We start from the raw sequence: 13,806 nt of genomic DNA, 5'->3' as shown, positions 1-13,806 counted from the left end.
GAATTTTGTTTCTCATGGTCTGAGAGTCCTTAAGTTGCCTTTTGGCAAAATGTGCCCTGTCTCAGAGGCCTACAGATAATTCCTTGGACTCCATGGCTTGGTTTGTGCTCTCACATGTACTGTAAACTGTGGGACCTTATATAGGCAAGTGTGTTTTTTCAAATCATGTCCAATCATAGAAACAACTCAAAGATGATCAGTGGAAACAGGAGCACCTGAGCTTAATGTTGAGTGTCATGACAAGGCTGTGAATCCTTATGTACATGTGAATTTTTCGTTTTTTATTTTTAATAAATTTGCAAAGATTTCAAACAACTTATTTCACATTGTCACAATGGGGTATTGTGTGTAGAATTTAGAGTAAAATTAATTTAATTAATTTTGGAATAAGGCTGTAACATAAAAAAAAGGAACAAGTAACGCTCTGTGAATACATTCCAGATGCACTGTATAAAAATATAATCAGGAATATAACTTTAGTCTACAATAGTAAAATAAAACCCACGTCTGACGAAAATGAAAAAGTCGGCTTCTGCTCACCCTGTTGTTTACAGCAAGTGAGATGTTCTGTACCAAAAGTTCCCCACATGGTGTTCCACAGGCGATTAATCCCGGATAAGGCTCAAAGATGCCAGCTTAACGCTGTTGTCAAGGTAGGGTTCGTCGAGTTGTGTATCTGATTGGATTAAATCAAGCACTGAGGAGTAAGAGCAGTAGCTCTACACCTTAACCAGGGCAAAGGGGAAGAGAACAAAGTAGAGCGATAACTTAATGACAGTTAGGTCAATAAAAGCTGGGTGACCAGAGAGTGAAGGGCTGCTTTAGAGAAACAGCAGGAGAGATGAGTCAGACCTGTTGATGACCTTTCTAACCTCTCCTCTCCAAGGCTGCCCAGACACACGGTATGTGGGTTGAACACATTTAAACACGGCCAACAAGGAGGTCAGGAAGCAGAAGTGGGAAAAATAATAATAATAATACAAAAAAGGAGAGTAAACAGCAGACACATACAAAGCACAAAAAACCATACTGTTTTCTAGTAAAAATTAGAACTTTTCTAAAACAATTCTAACTAATCAGCATGAAAAATAAAATCATTACAACAAACACTCCAATAAATGTACAAATAGCCATGTATGATGCATTAAAGTAATGAAAATGAGATATTTTCAGTGGGAATTAGGAAAGGAAATGTGTTTAATTGTTTTGTAACGATTAAATGACATGATAATGCAGTATTATTTGATACCATCATGAACTATGATGCTGCCAGTACTTTTAGAGAGGGATATAATTTAAACATATCTATAGATATTATTATTCTTTCTGGGGGCCAACTAAATCATTTACAAAGTTAATCAGCATTTTTTGTCACATTTTCCAATAAAAAATAACTAAACATCATCATAAAGCCTGAAAATAATGAATTAGCATAAATTAAAGGAACACTCCGCTTTTTTAAAATAGGCTCATGTTTCATGGGCCTTAGAGTTAAACAGTTTAGTTTTACCGTTTTGAATCCATTCAGCCAATCTCTGTATCAAGCAGTAGCACTTTTAGCATAGCTAAATTTAATCAGATTAGACCATTAGCATCACGCTCAAAAATGACCAAAGACTTTCAATATTTTTCCTATTTAAAACTTGACTCTTCTGTAGTTACATTGTGTGCTAAGACCAACAGAAAATTAAAAGTTGTAATCTTCTAAACTGGGACTATTCTCTAATTCCTGCGTTATAATCACAGAACTTTGCTGTGTTCCATGGGTTCGAACTGGTGAGTCAGAGAAGAATAAATTCACACCCAGAGATAATTCAAGGAAAAAAATTGTCCGAATGCACCAAGTGCAACATGGATTTGGTCGTCCAACCTTTTGATTTTGATTAATGTAATATGTGAAATATGCTCAGACAGTGCTTATTTTGAAGACTCTCACTCAGTTAACATGCGCCCTGTCATCTACATCACTCATAAAGCACAATAACTAATCAAATAAGGCTTTGTCACAAATTTTTGTCCCGCCAAAGCCAAAAATGCAGGAAATACCCTGCACACGCAACAAAGCCTCAGCACACAACGTAACATCACCAGTTTTTTGTACCATAGAAACTGTAGATAAAAAATACAGACAATTCCACAAGTTTATTTTAAAGGGGTGGTTCTGTGTTTTTTTTCTAGGCTTGGTTGTGTTTATGGGGCACAGTCTGAATACCACTTTTTTTTAAATGCTGTATTTTTCTTATATTTGACCTTTATTCCACACCGCTGTCTCCACTGTCCTTTGAACGGCTCGTTTGATTCCTGCTTCTAAAGCCCATCCCTCCGAAAAACGCAATGGTCTTAGATTGGTTAGATGGCCAAATGTAGTTTCCTGTATTTTTATTGGCTGAAATGCCATGCACAGGTTGTCCAGAAACACCACGCCCCTTACCATTACGGGCAGAAGTCACATCAGCGGAGACTAGCAAGTTTTCATGATGTCACCAACCCAGGAAGAAGCTTGTTGTAGTCCAAACCGGCTGTTTTTGTAGGCAATAAACTGCCATAACTATAAAAGACAATATCTCCGTTTGCATTGAACTTTCAGCGCTGTAACTTTGCAGATACTGTTTATGCTCAAGCAGCAACATTACACACTCACTAAAGTTAAAAATAAAATAGCATGCAACCACCCCTTTAATCAAACGATACACTACCTCACCAGAACTCTACAACAAAACTACTAACTGTATAAACCAAATGGCCAAGCAAACCCCCACACTCAGCAATTGCATTTCATTTGAATCTACCCAGAGAAGCCAACCATCGATTCTTTCATTCCTTATTTTTTATTGGTATTCTGTGAAACATGATGGTAGAATACACCTTCAACTTACTGCCACAGTTCTTTACAACACACAGAGCCATGACTAATCGCACAGGTAAATGCACTACCTAATTTGCCGACAGCAACTCTGCATTATCTGCAAATACACAAACTTAGTGCCGGGTTCATTCAAAGTTGCTTATCTGAGGACTACGTTCAGGCACTGCGTAATATCCGCACTGCGTAATATTGCGCTCTCACTATGAGCCCCATCTGATGCCATCGATGCAATCGAAACACTGGAATGGAGAAGCGCCAAACTGCAAGCTCTTTCAATTCAGAAAAGGATAAAGGTACCCTTTGAACAGGCACTCCTTGTTCTGAGTCTCCCCTAGGGAGAGACAAACAGTTCACTACGTTCAGAGTCTGTTCAGAGAGACAACTAAAGATTCGAGGATCTGTGTCTATAGCTTGTGAGGCGGCAACAGATATGACCACGTTCTAAGCCTCCAGCCTGTGAGGAAAGAGACATTAACACACACTACGTTCAGAGTTTTAGTACTGTGAGACAGTGACGACTACAACAAGTCCAGAGTCTCCATGCCAGAGAGGTAGAAAACACACAGAGACATTTGTAACAAGATTAAGTTCAGGAAAGCAAACCTTAACTTCAAAGTTTCTTTGTGTTCCAGATTTAGGACCTTCTGCACCTACTTCAGGGCCTCATCTGTGTGTTCCAGATTTAGGACCTTCTGCACCTACTTCAGGGCCTCATCTGTGTGTTCCAGATTTAGGACCTTCTGCACCTACTTCAGGGCCTCATCTGTGTGTTCCAGATTTAGGACCTTCTGCACCTACTTCAGGGCCTCATCTGAGTGTTCCAGATTTAGGATCTTCTGCACCTACTTCAGGGCCTCATCTGTGTGTTCCAGATTTAGGACCTTCTGCACCTACTTCAGGGCCTCATCTGAGTGTTCCAGATTTAGGATCTTCTGCACCTACTTCAGGGCCTCATCTGAGTGTTCCAGATTTAGGACCTTCTGCACCTACTTCAGGGACACATCTGAGTGTTCCAGATTTAGGATGTTCTGCACCTACTTCAGGGCCTCATCTGAGTGTTCCAGATTTAAGACCTTCAGCACCTACTTCAGTGCCTCATCTGAGTGTTCCAGATTTAGGATCTTCTGCACCTACTTCAGGGCCTTATCTGAGTGTTCCAGATTTAGGACCTTCTGCACCTACTTCAGGGCCTCATCTGAGTGTTCCAGATTTAGGATCTTCTGCACCTACTTCAGGGCCTCATCTGAGTGTTCCAGATTTAGGACCTTCTGCACCTACTTCAGGGCCTCATCTGTGTGTTCCAGATTTAGGACCTTCTGCACAGACTTCAGGGCCTCATCTGAGTGTTCCAGATTTAGGACCCTCTGCACCTACTTCAGGGCCTCATCTGAGTGTCCCAGATTTAGGACCCTCTGCACCTACTTCAGGGCCTCATCTGTGTGTTCCAGATTTAGGAACTTCTGCACCTACTTGAGGGCCTCATCTGAGTGTTCCAGATTTAGGACCTTCTGCACAGACTTCAGGGCCTCATCTGAGTGTTCCAGATTTAGGACCCTCTGCACCTACTTGAGGGCCTCATCTGAGTGTCCCAGATTTAGGACCCTCTGCACCTACTTCAGGGCCTCATCTGTGTGTTCCAGATTTAGGAACTTCTGCACCTACTTTAGGGCCTCATCTGAGTGTGAATACAGAAAAGGCTCTACTACAAGTTAGAAATCTCACCAATCTTTCAGATAACTCAGCTGACCAACTCTCTCCCCTTTATATTCATTCTCAATGATTGGACGGCCTCTTGTCTGGAGTGTTGTCATTAGGGATGTCCCAATCCGATAACGCGATCAGAAATCGGGCCCGATCACGTGATTTCAGACTCGATCGGAATCGGACGTTACCTCCAGATCAGGACTCGGATATATATATATATATATATATATATATATATATATATATATATATGTTTATTCTCATTATTTTTTTTTTTGTTATGCGGTGGCACAGAGCCTTTTAACTCCACAGAAACAGCAACGTGTTCGGCATGACGTCACTTTTGTTGTTTAAATCAAGCCTGCAGCACCCCTCTCAGAAACTGAAGCCTCCACGCCTCGATGGCCCCACAGTGGCTGGTCCCAGTATAGTCGTCCCTCTGTGTTTTCTAATGGACGTAAGGCAAACTAAGCAACCAAATTACACTTTAAATATTTTTTCCACAAAGTTAGTTTATGTCATTGTAGGCAGTTATCATCAAGATGATTTCATTTAAAGTGTTTGTTTTTTAAATAAGTTTAGTTTTAGTTGGTTATTTGATGCTATAAAAACGGGTGTGTGATGTCATGATTGACAGCTGAGATCGACTTCTTCCTGATCGTTGTACTTCCTGCTCTCTACTGTGCAACGCCGGTCCCGGACTTTTGTTATATTTACTGTTACTGTTACACTAAAATCCAAAAGTGAAGAATTAATGGTTTTATTACTTGATTGTTCAAGCTACCTCACAGAAGTGCTCTGTTTGTTAACAGAGTTGTTGAATGTTAAAATAAGGTGAATTAAATAAAACAATAAGGAATATCCTGGATCATTTTTTTCCCCGCCCTTCTTTATTCTTTTTTTTAATGTATTATAGAAGTATAGGATCTGGACTCTGTATCGGCAGATACTCAAAATCAAATGATTTGGACTCTTGATGAAAACCGGATCGGGACATCCCTAGTTCTCATACAGCCAAGGTATAAGACTATGACTAGTGTACCAAACTAAGAGAGGGGGAAGGTGGTCATCTGATGTACTCATAACCACACCTTAAGTGACGTGTGATGCAAAAATCAGTGGTGAGTACCAATCACTACCTTACTTAGCATCCTTGTATGGACGAAAGTACATTTTTAACAAAAAAGCAGGAAATGAATACTTTTATTCATTAAGGATCCACTGATTTGATCAAGTGGCAGTGAATACATTTATAATGTTACAAAATATTTATATTCCTTAAATACTGTTCATTGAACTTTCCATTCATTAAGAATCCTGAAAAACTATTTATGTTTTCCACAAAAATAATAAGCAACACAACTGTTTTGGGCATTGGCAGCAAATCAGTTTATTAGAATGATTTCTGAAGGATCATGTGAGCCTGAAGACTGGAGTAACGTGCTGAAAATCACCAGAATAAATTATATTTTAAAATATATTCAAATTGATTTTTTAAAAATTCTTTGTGATAATATTTTGCATTATTACTGTTTTTATTGATTAAATGCAGCCTCGGTGAGCATAAGAAACTTTTTTTTAGAGACTCATTATTTAATGTAAAAAAAAAAAAAAACTGTAATCCCAAACTACTGTATGATACACAAACATTAAAATCCCATTGTAGTACCATTGGATACCATCACTGAAAATCAGTAATGCCACATTACTTTCTGAGAGGGATATCATTTACACAGTAGCTTTATTTGGGAGGAACCAAATGACACTAAATCCTGGAATATGCAACAAACATAGTATTTTTGTCTTGTTTTGGAATAGAAATATTCAAACGTACCCAAAACAAGATAAATCTGAGTGGGATGCAAGATTATAATACTCCTCTAAATGCATTTCTCTTATAATCTCAAAGGCATCACAGGGAGTAAATGTCCGCAGGAACATATGGGATATAAACTGTGATGTGGGATGCAAAACATATCGGATGTGGATCATTCTGCTCGGCAGCAGCGGGTTGACGTCATCTTCAAATGTGGGCCGAAACGCCAACCCGCTCTTGGGTCGACGTGTGCGCGAAAATGCCCGTGAATGTGCGGTTTATAATCCGCCAGCAGCGGGCACATGCATCACGTAAGCTGAAACCCAAGCTGCCCCACATGTGCTCAGCTCAATCGGTCAACAAATGCACCAGCCAAAACAGGCCTGTTTTATAGGCCACCGTGGCCATCCGCAGATCCTCATTTGGGTCAGACTCACTCTGCTGTGAATTCTCTCCCATGATGCTCTTTACTCTGGCTATTTGCTGACTAGGGTACCGATGGGTCATGCATCTTTTACCCCAGTGGCAGGTGGTCAACATGCCCCACACAGTGCTTATCAGAATGAGGAGGATGTTAGCTGACAAATATCAACTCCTCGCTGCTTTTAATGCAAGCACTCCCCCAATAAACTTTGCATCAACACATCACGGGCAACCCTGAAGCAGAGCCGAGACCTCCATACGATTAGGGATAATTACACAGAGAGCTGCTGCTGTCTCATCTTCACCCCTGCTGACTGCTTTATTAAACAGATTCATCATTCGATTTCGTCTCGGAGACCGTTATGGCTGAGAGGCGAACGTTTGCCTTGCAGGAGTGCTGGGTTGATGAAATAACAACTGCCGCTGTGCTGTTCCGTGCTCTCGCACGAGGGGCTTTTCCAGGAGCTATCAAGAATTTGTGGGTGATTAGCCTGAAGTCGAGAACAGATTTTAAAAACACAACAGACAAAATAACACTGGCTTCTCAAGCGTGGAGACAAGCAACTAAGAGACGTGATCTGCAATGAATCAAACAATCCAAACACTTTTATCTATTCATTTCCAAATAAAAAATGCTTTATATATACACACACACTCACCTAAAGGATTATTATGAGCATCTTGCAGTTGATGGAGATTTGTGGGATTCCACCACATCCCAAAGATGCTCTTTTGGGTTTAGATTTGGTGACTCTGTGGGCCATTTTAGTACAGTGACATGTTTAGTACTCATTGACATGTTCAAGAAACCAATTTGAAATGATTCGAGCTATGTGACATGGTGCATTATCCTGGTGGAAGTAGCCATCAGAGGATAGGTATAAGGTGGTCATAAAGGGATGGACATGGTCAGAAATAATGCTCAGGTAGGCTGTGTCATTTAAGCAATGCCCAATTGGCACTAAAGGGCCTAAAGTGAGCCAAGAAAACATCCCCCACACCATTACACCACCACCACCAGCCTGTGCAGTGGTAACAAGGCATAATGGATCCATGTTCTCATTCTGTTTACGCCAAATTCTGACTCTACCATCTGAATGTCTCAACAGAAATCGAGACTCGTCAGACCAGGCAACATTTTTCCAGTCTTTAACTGTCCAATTTTGGTGAGCTCGTTAAAATTGTAGCCTCTTTCCTTTTTGTAGTGGAGATGAGTGGTACCCGGTGGGGTCTTCTGCTGTTGTAGCCCATCCGCCTCAAGGTTGTGCGTGTTGTGGCTTCATAAATGCTTTGCTGCATACCTCGGTTGTAACAAGTGGTTATTTCTAGGGATGTCCCAATCAGGTTTTTTTGCCCTTGAGTCAGAGTCTGAGTCATTTGATTTTGAGTATTTACCGATACTGAGTCCAGATCCGATACTTCTATAATACATTTAAAAAAATAAAGAAATGCGAATAAACTCAAGTATTTACTCAGTTCAATTGCCATGTAAACTTCACTACATGTTGAAGGAGCAAAACGCTCATTCCTGCCTCTTGAACAGAGATTGGTTTGCTGTTTGTCTGTATACACGCTTGGAAGCAAACATGTAGAGAGAACAGTACAGTATCTCCAATTATAGAATCACTCACATACACGACACGCTGCAGTGAGCAAGCAAGACATTTTGCTGCTGTACAACATAGCATGCATGAATTACCCGTAGCAGATCTATATAGGTGGAGCTGGGGAAGATGAAGGGGTTTCTGAAAGCACACTGCAACAGTTATTGCAAATGCTAACTAGTATTTGAAGGATGAGCAGAGAGCCCATTTGCTACTAATACAAGTAGGAACCAATCAGCTGTCCCTATAATAATGTGATTGCAAGCAGGTTGAGTTAAATACCTATCAGCCTGCGCCATCCGGAGAGTTGAGCCCATCGCGCATTATAGGTCAACTAACATGATCATTATGACAAAACACATTCACTTACACATATTTGAAAATCAGAATATCAGATAGCTCATGACATAGGTAACAAGTTTGTGAATATTTTAAAGAAAAAAATTAAATAAACTGATACAGCTGAGCTCTAAGCTGTCAAACAGCGCTTGTGCAGATTTTGTGTGTGTCATGTGAGAAGCACGACATGTTGCCATGTAAACAATAAGGCGATGAGTTCTAAGCCAGAGAATATGAACATATTATTACAAAATAAGGCTGAGCTGAAGCTGGTTTGTTGCAGACCAATACTACAGACTATTTTGCTGTTATTAGTGCTGTAATATCACTAGTAATAGTGCTGTTATTTAGTGTTAAATTAGGCCTATTGTAGTTGGGTTAGGTGGCTTTAGCTTTAGCTTTTAGTGTTTTGTATCTATTTATATATTTAAGTATACTTTAAACTTTTAATAAATTGTTCAATTTACAGAATAATTAAAAACCAATCAATAAAAAGCCATTATTTAATGTCATCCACCTTCGTTTTGTGGCTCTTTTTAAAAAAAAGTATTAGTTCAGGCACCGTTTAGGCACCGGTACCATTTTAAAAGTACCGGTTTGGCACCGGAATCGTAAAAAACCTAAACGATACCCAACCCTAGTGATGAACTACAATTCATTCACTTGTTTATTGCATAAAAACTGCAAACTGAATACACTGAAAAACACCTTAAAGAAACACTCGATGCCAAATAATGTACATACTATTATACATTTGTAGAAGTGCAAATGAGAGCCAAAAGCTACAACGAAGAGGAAGTTACATTTCAGCCTTTTACTTCAACAAAGCTATGGAAAGTTTTCATAAAACTGTGAATAAAACATACGAGTCATACAGGCTACTTTGCTAATATTGGAAAAATTTGTGTTCCACTGAAAAAAATTGTCTACTTTTTGCTTTGGAACGCCATGAGGGTGAGTAAATAATGACCAAATTTTCATTTTTGGATGAACTTCCCCTTTAACTATGGTTTTAGGGGCACAGAGCTGCTCACAAATGCAGTTTTTCTCAGCTTCCTTGCTCGCTCGTTCTACTCAAGTCTCTCTAATGCTCTTTGTCTTTCAGGTTTTCCCCTCCGGCCACCTAACCTCTCTCTTTAAAGCTTTTCTGGGAGACAGGAGAGAAAAAAAATCAATGTGGTTTAAAGGAGCCTGAAAGCTCTCCTAAAGAATATTAGAAAAAGGAAAGAGAGATGGGATGTCTTTAGAAGCCGAGAGCATCAGCACCACAGCATCTTTGCTCTCCTCTTGTTCCCTTTAAATAGAACAACGGCCGGCCTGACAATATCTTCACACTCTAACAGGCGTCTCGTTTTGCTCAAGCATTCAATCTTTTCCCCCACTCACCTCCGAGGGTGTGACAAGACAAACAGAGGAGGTATTTCTGCAGATTAGGCTTTCATAACAGAGATTGAAAGAGCAGAGGTTCGCGAATTACGTGAGCGATGGAGATGATGGCTTGTTATTGTTCGAGCTTGTTTGGAGATCAGTCGGTGATAAAACAAGAAGAAGAGGAACTAAATTGCAGCTGTTGAAATCTCCCAAACTGGGTTAATTGCTCTGGGATGGGGAGAGAACATGGATATCATTAAAAAGACTTTCCCTTTTATAATGACTTCCTCAACATACCTGCCCAACACCCAGATGGAAAGACGTTCTCGGTGTTTCGTATGCTATTTGGTGTGGAATCTGACAGAAGAACTCATCTGAGAGAAACATTCATCTAAGCTTCACCTGTCCGTATTTGACACAGAGGCAAAACGCCAGGCATAAGGAGTCGTAGCAATGAAAAGTATCTAGCATCTCTTGATTCTGAAGTGACAGGTGCCTCTAGGGTGACAACATCAGCACTTTTACATGATGAAAAGTGTCAGGATCAGTAGATAAAAACTGCAGTAGTTTCTTCCAGCTCAATTGGTAGATCATATTGCTAGCAACACAACTCCCAGGGAGCACATGCACTACTCTTTAAATTTGTGGGGTCAGTAAGAATATATATTAAAGAAATGTGTAATTTTACTTAAAAGTGATAGTAAAGGCATTTACATATAAATGTTGTTTCAACCTTCTATTTATCAAAGAGTCCTGAAAAAACATGCATCATGGTTTCTACAAAAATAATAAGCAGCACTAGCCTGACAAGCCAGACCCACATCAAGATGTTTGGTCTGGAAACTCACCATAGACAGGGCTCAATCTGAGGGGCGGGATAAACGGTTGTCTTTCAAACTCCCTCTGCACGCGATAGGATAGCGCTACAACCAACCAGAGCAACGACGGTGAAGGGGAGCTCGCTGACTGATTAAACATTCGCCGTATCCGGTCGGCTAAACTCCGAACACATCTTCCCTTTTTAAGAATGACTTCAGTGCCGCTCTTTGTTCTTTTCTCAGAGGAAAGCTTAACTCCAAGTCTTCCGGAGGCGCGGGCAGAGCTGATTCGAAAGACCGCCGCAGTTCGCCAGTTTCTGTGTTTACTAGAAGACTTTGTTACTAGAAGCACGCAAACGCAACTCGGCCGTCGTCATTATGGCCCCGCCCGCCGACTCTATAGCCTACCTACACGATGTGATTGGGCCGTCCAGATTCTGAGGAATACAGCTCAGATAGGAATTGAGAGTTGCTAGACCACACTTGCGGGCAAATTAAATTTGCTGCCGCTAGGGTGCGTCTAAATTTCTAGGCTAAAGCAGCACAGCTGTTTTCAACAAATCAGCATGTAAGCATGATTTCTAAAAGATCATGTGACCCTTAAGAAAGACTGGAGTAAATGCTGAAAATTCAGCTTGGCATCAAAGTAAAAAATGAAATTTTAAAATACACCGATCAGGCATAACGGCATTATGACCACTGACAAGTGAAGTGAGTGACACTGATTATCTCTTCATTGCGGCACCTGTTAATGTGTGGGATATTTTGGGCAGCAAGTGGAATAATGGGCAAGCATAAGGATTTGAACAAATTTGATGAGGGCCAAATTGTGATGGCTTGACGACTGGGTCAGAGCATCTCCAGAACTGCAGCTCTTGTGGGGTGTTCCCGGTCTGCAGTGGTCAGAATCTATCAAAAGTGGTCCAAGGAAGGAACAGTGGTGAAGTTAATGCTGGTTTTGACAGAAAGGAGACACAATAAACAGTGCATCTCAGTTTGTTGTGTATGGGGCTGCATAGCCACAGACCAGTCAGGAGGCCCATGCTGACCCCTGTCCAGCACTGAAAGGGTCAACATTGGGCATGTGAGCATCAGAACTGGACTACAGAGCAATAGAAGAAGGTGCTCTGGTCTGATCATGTTTTCTTTTACATCACGTGGATGGCTGGGTGCATGTGTGTCACTTACCTGGGAAGCACATGGCACCAGGATGCACTATGGGAAGAAGGCAAGCGAGCGGAGGCAGTGTGATGCTTTGGGCAATGTTCTGCTGGGAAACCTTGGGTCCTGCCATCAATGTGGATGTTACTCTAACACATACCACCTACCTAAACGGTATTCCCTGGTGGCTGTGGCCTCTTTCAGCAGGATAATGTGCCCTGCCACAAAACAAAATGGTTCAGGAATGGTTTGAGGAGCACAACAACGAGTTTGAGGTGTTGATTTGGCCTCAATATTTCCCAGATCTCAATCCAATCGGGCATCTGTGGGATGTGCTGAACAAACAAGTCCGATCCATGGAGACCCCACCTCACAACTTACAGGACTTCCACAGCACACCTTCAGGGGTATTGTGGAGTCCATGCCTCGATGGTTAGGGGGTTTTTTGGTAACAAGAGGGGGACCCAAACAATATTAGGTGGTCATAATATTATATATAATGATCGGTGTATATTCAAATAGAAAAAAAGTTATTTGAAATTGTAATGTTATTTAAATTTAAAAAATGTATCCCTTGAATACACAACAAACTGCCACTGCAGCATCTGCCAAATGCATAAATGTAAAAGCTCATTTCCACATGGGTTATGAGAAATGTGATGAGCAACTACATGAAAATTTTAAAATTCACAAGTGTAAATTATATATACATTTCTGTCTGATCCTCACACAAAACTTTAGTATGGTTTAAGAGGATGTAAATTCAGGATGTAATTTACTCACCCTTACCATCCAAACATGTATGACTTTCTATCTTCAACAGAACACAACTTTAATCTGAGTAGATACTCTAGGTAATATCTCTTTGTTTTTGTTCAAGCAACTTTGGACCTAACTGATTTGACACTTAAGCCGGGTGCACACTGTGCGATTTTGGCCACGATTTGGCCGTCTGAGACAAATTTAGCAAATCCTAAAAGATTCCTCTGATCCTAGGCTAAAATCTGACGTCTTTGGTCGTTAGTTTGACATGTTCACCGGCAGCCGATTAATGACCGCTGCGATCAAATTTTACCTCAGACGAAATTCTGGCAGTGTCAGAAGATTTGGCACACAATCCTGCAGTGTGACTTCTCCTACGATGACAGTCAAATATCTCCGTTTTTCAAGACAAACTATGACCAAAACGAGAGCTAGAGATTTCTCTGTAGCCTGCATTTCAGTCCCGCGTGTATGCAGCTCACCGTCACCGAACGCGTCATTCATTGATGATATGAACTCCGGGTGAGTTTTTTTGCTCCGTTTTTAGCGCGCCTTCACTTTGTGCAGTCTGACATTAATGTCAACTGAGATCTTACAGTGTGACATGGCGATCATGTTCGTACAGTCTGACAAGGGACATTCGCAAAAGATTTTGAAAAATCGCACAGTGTGCAGGACCCATTAGGCATTGTTCCAAATAATGTCTTTTGTGTTCTGCAAAGAGTCATACAGTGACTGGTGAGGTTGAGTAAATGACAACAGAATTGTCATTATTGAACTGCCAGTGATCTGCTCCTTTAAGTGATTGAAGTCGCTCAATATTAACCCAATTCAACTTTCATACCCTGTTTAAGCACCTTATGCCGTCGTCAGGAATGGCTAATCTCGTTTGTATTTCAATCTGTCAGCGCAGAGTTCTCTAAGCTCTGATGTCAGTTGTTG

General features: G+C 40.8%; 1 protein-coding gene across 1 annotated transcript in view; it reads right to left on the bottom strand.

Moving 5' to 3' along the window:
- lrrc75bb (leucine rich repeat containing 75Bb) overlaps nt 1-13,806 on the bottom strand; it is a 41,942-nt gene that overhangs the window by 14,839 nt on the left and 13,297 nt on the right. The gene's annotated exons all lie outside the window — the stretch shown is intronic.

Source organism: Pseudorasbora parva, chromosome 23 (assembly GCF_024679245.1).
Source record: "Pseudorasbora parva isolate DD20220531a chromosome 23, ASM2467924v1, whole genome shotgun sequence".
NCBI classification, from domain to species: Eukaryota; Metazoa; Chordata; class Actinopteri; order Cypriniformes; family Gobionidae; genus Pseudorasbora; species Pseudorasbora parva.
Note: the sequence above shows the minus strand (reverse complement) of the source record. Positions and strands in the feature narration are given on the sequence as shown.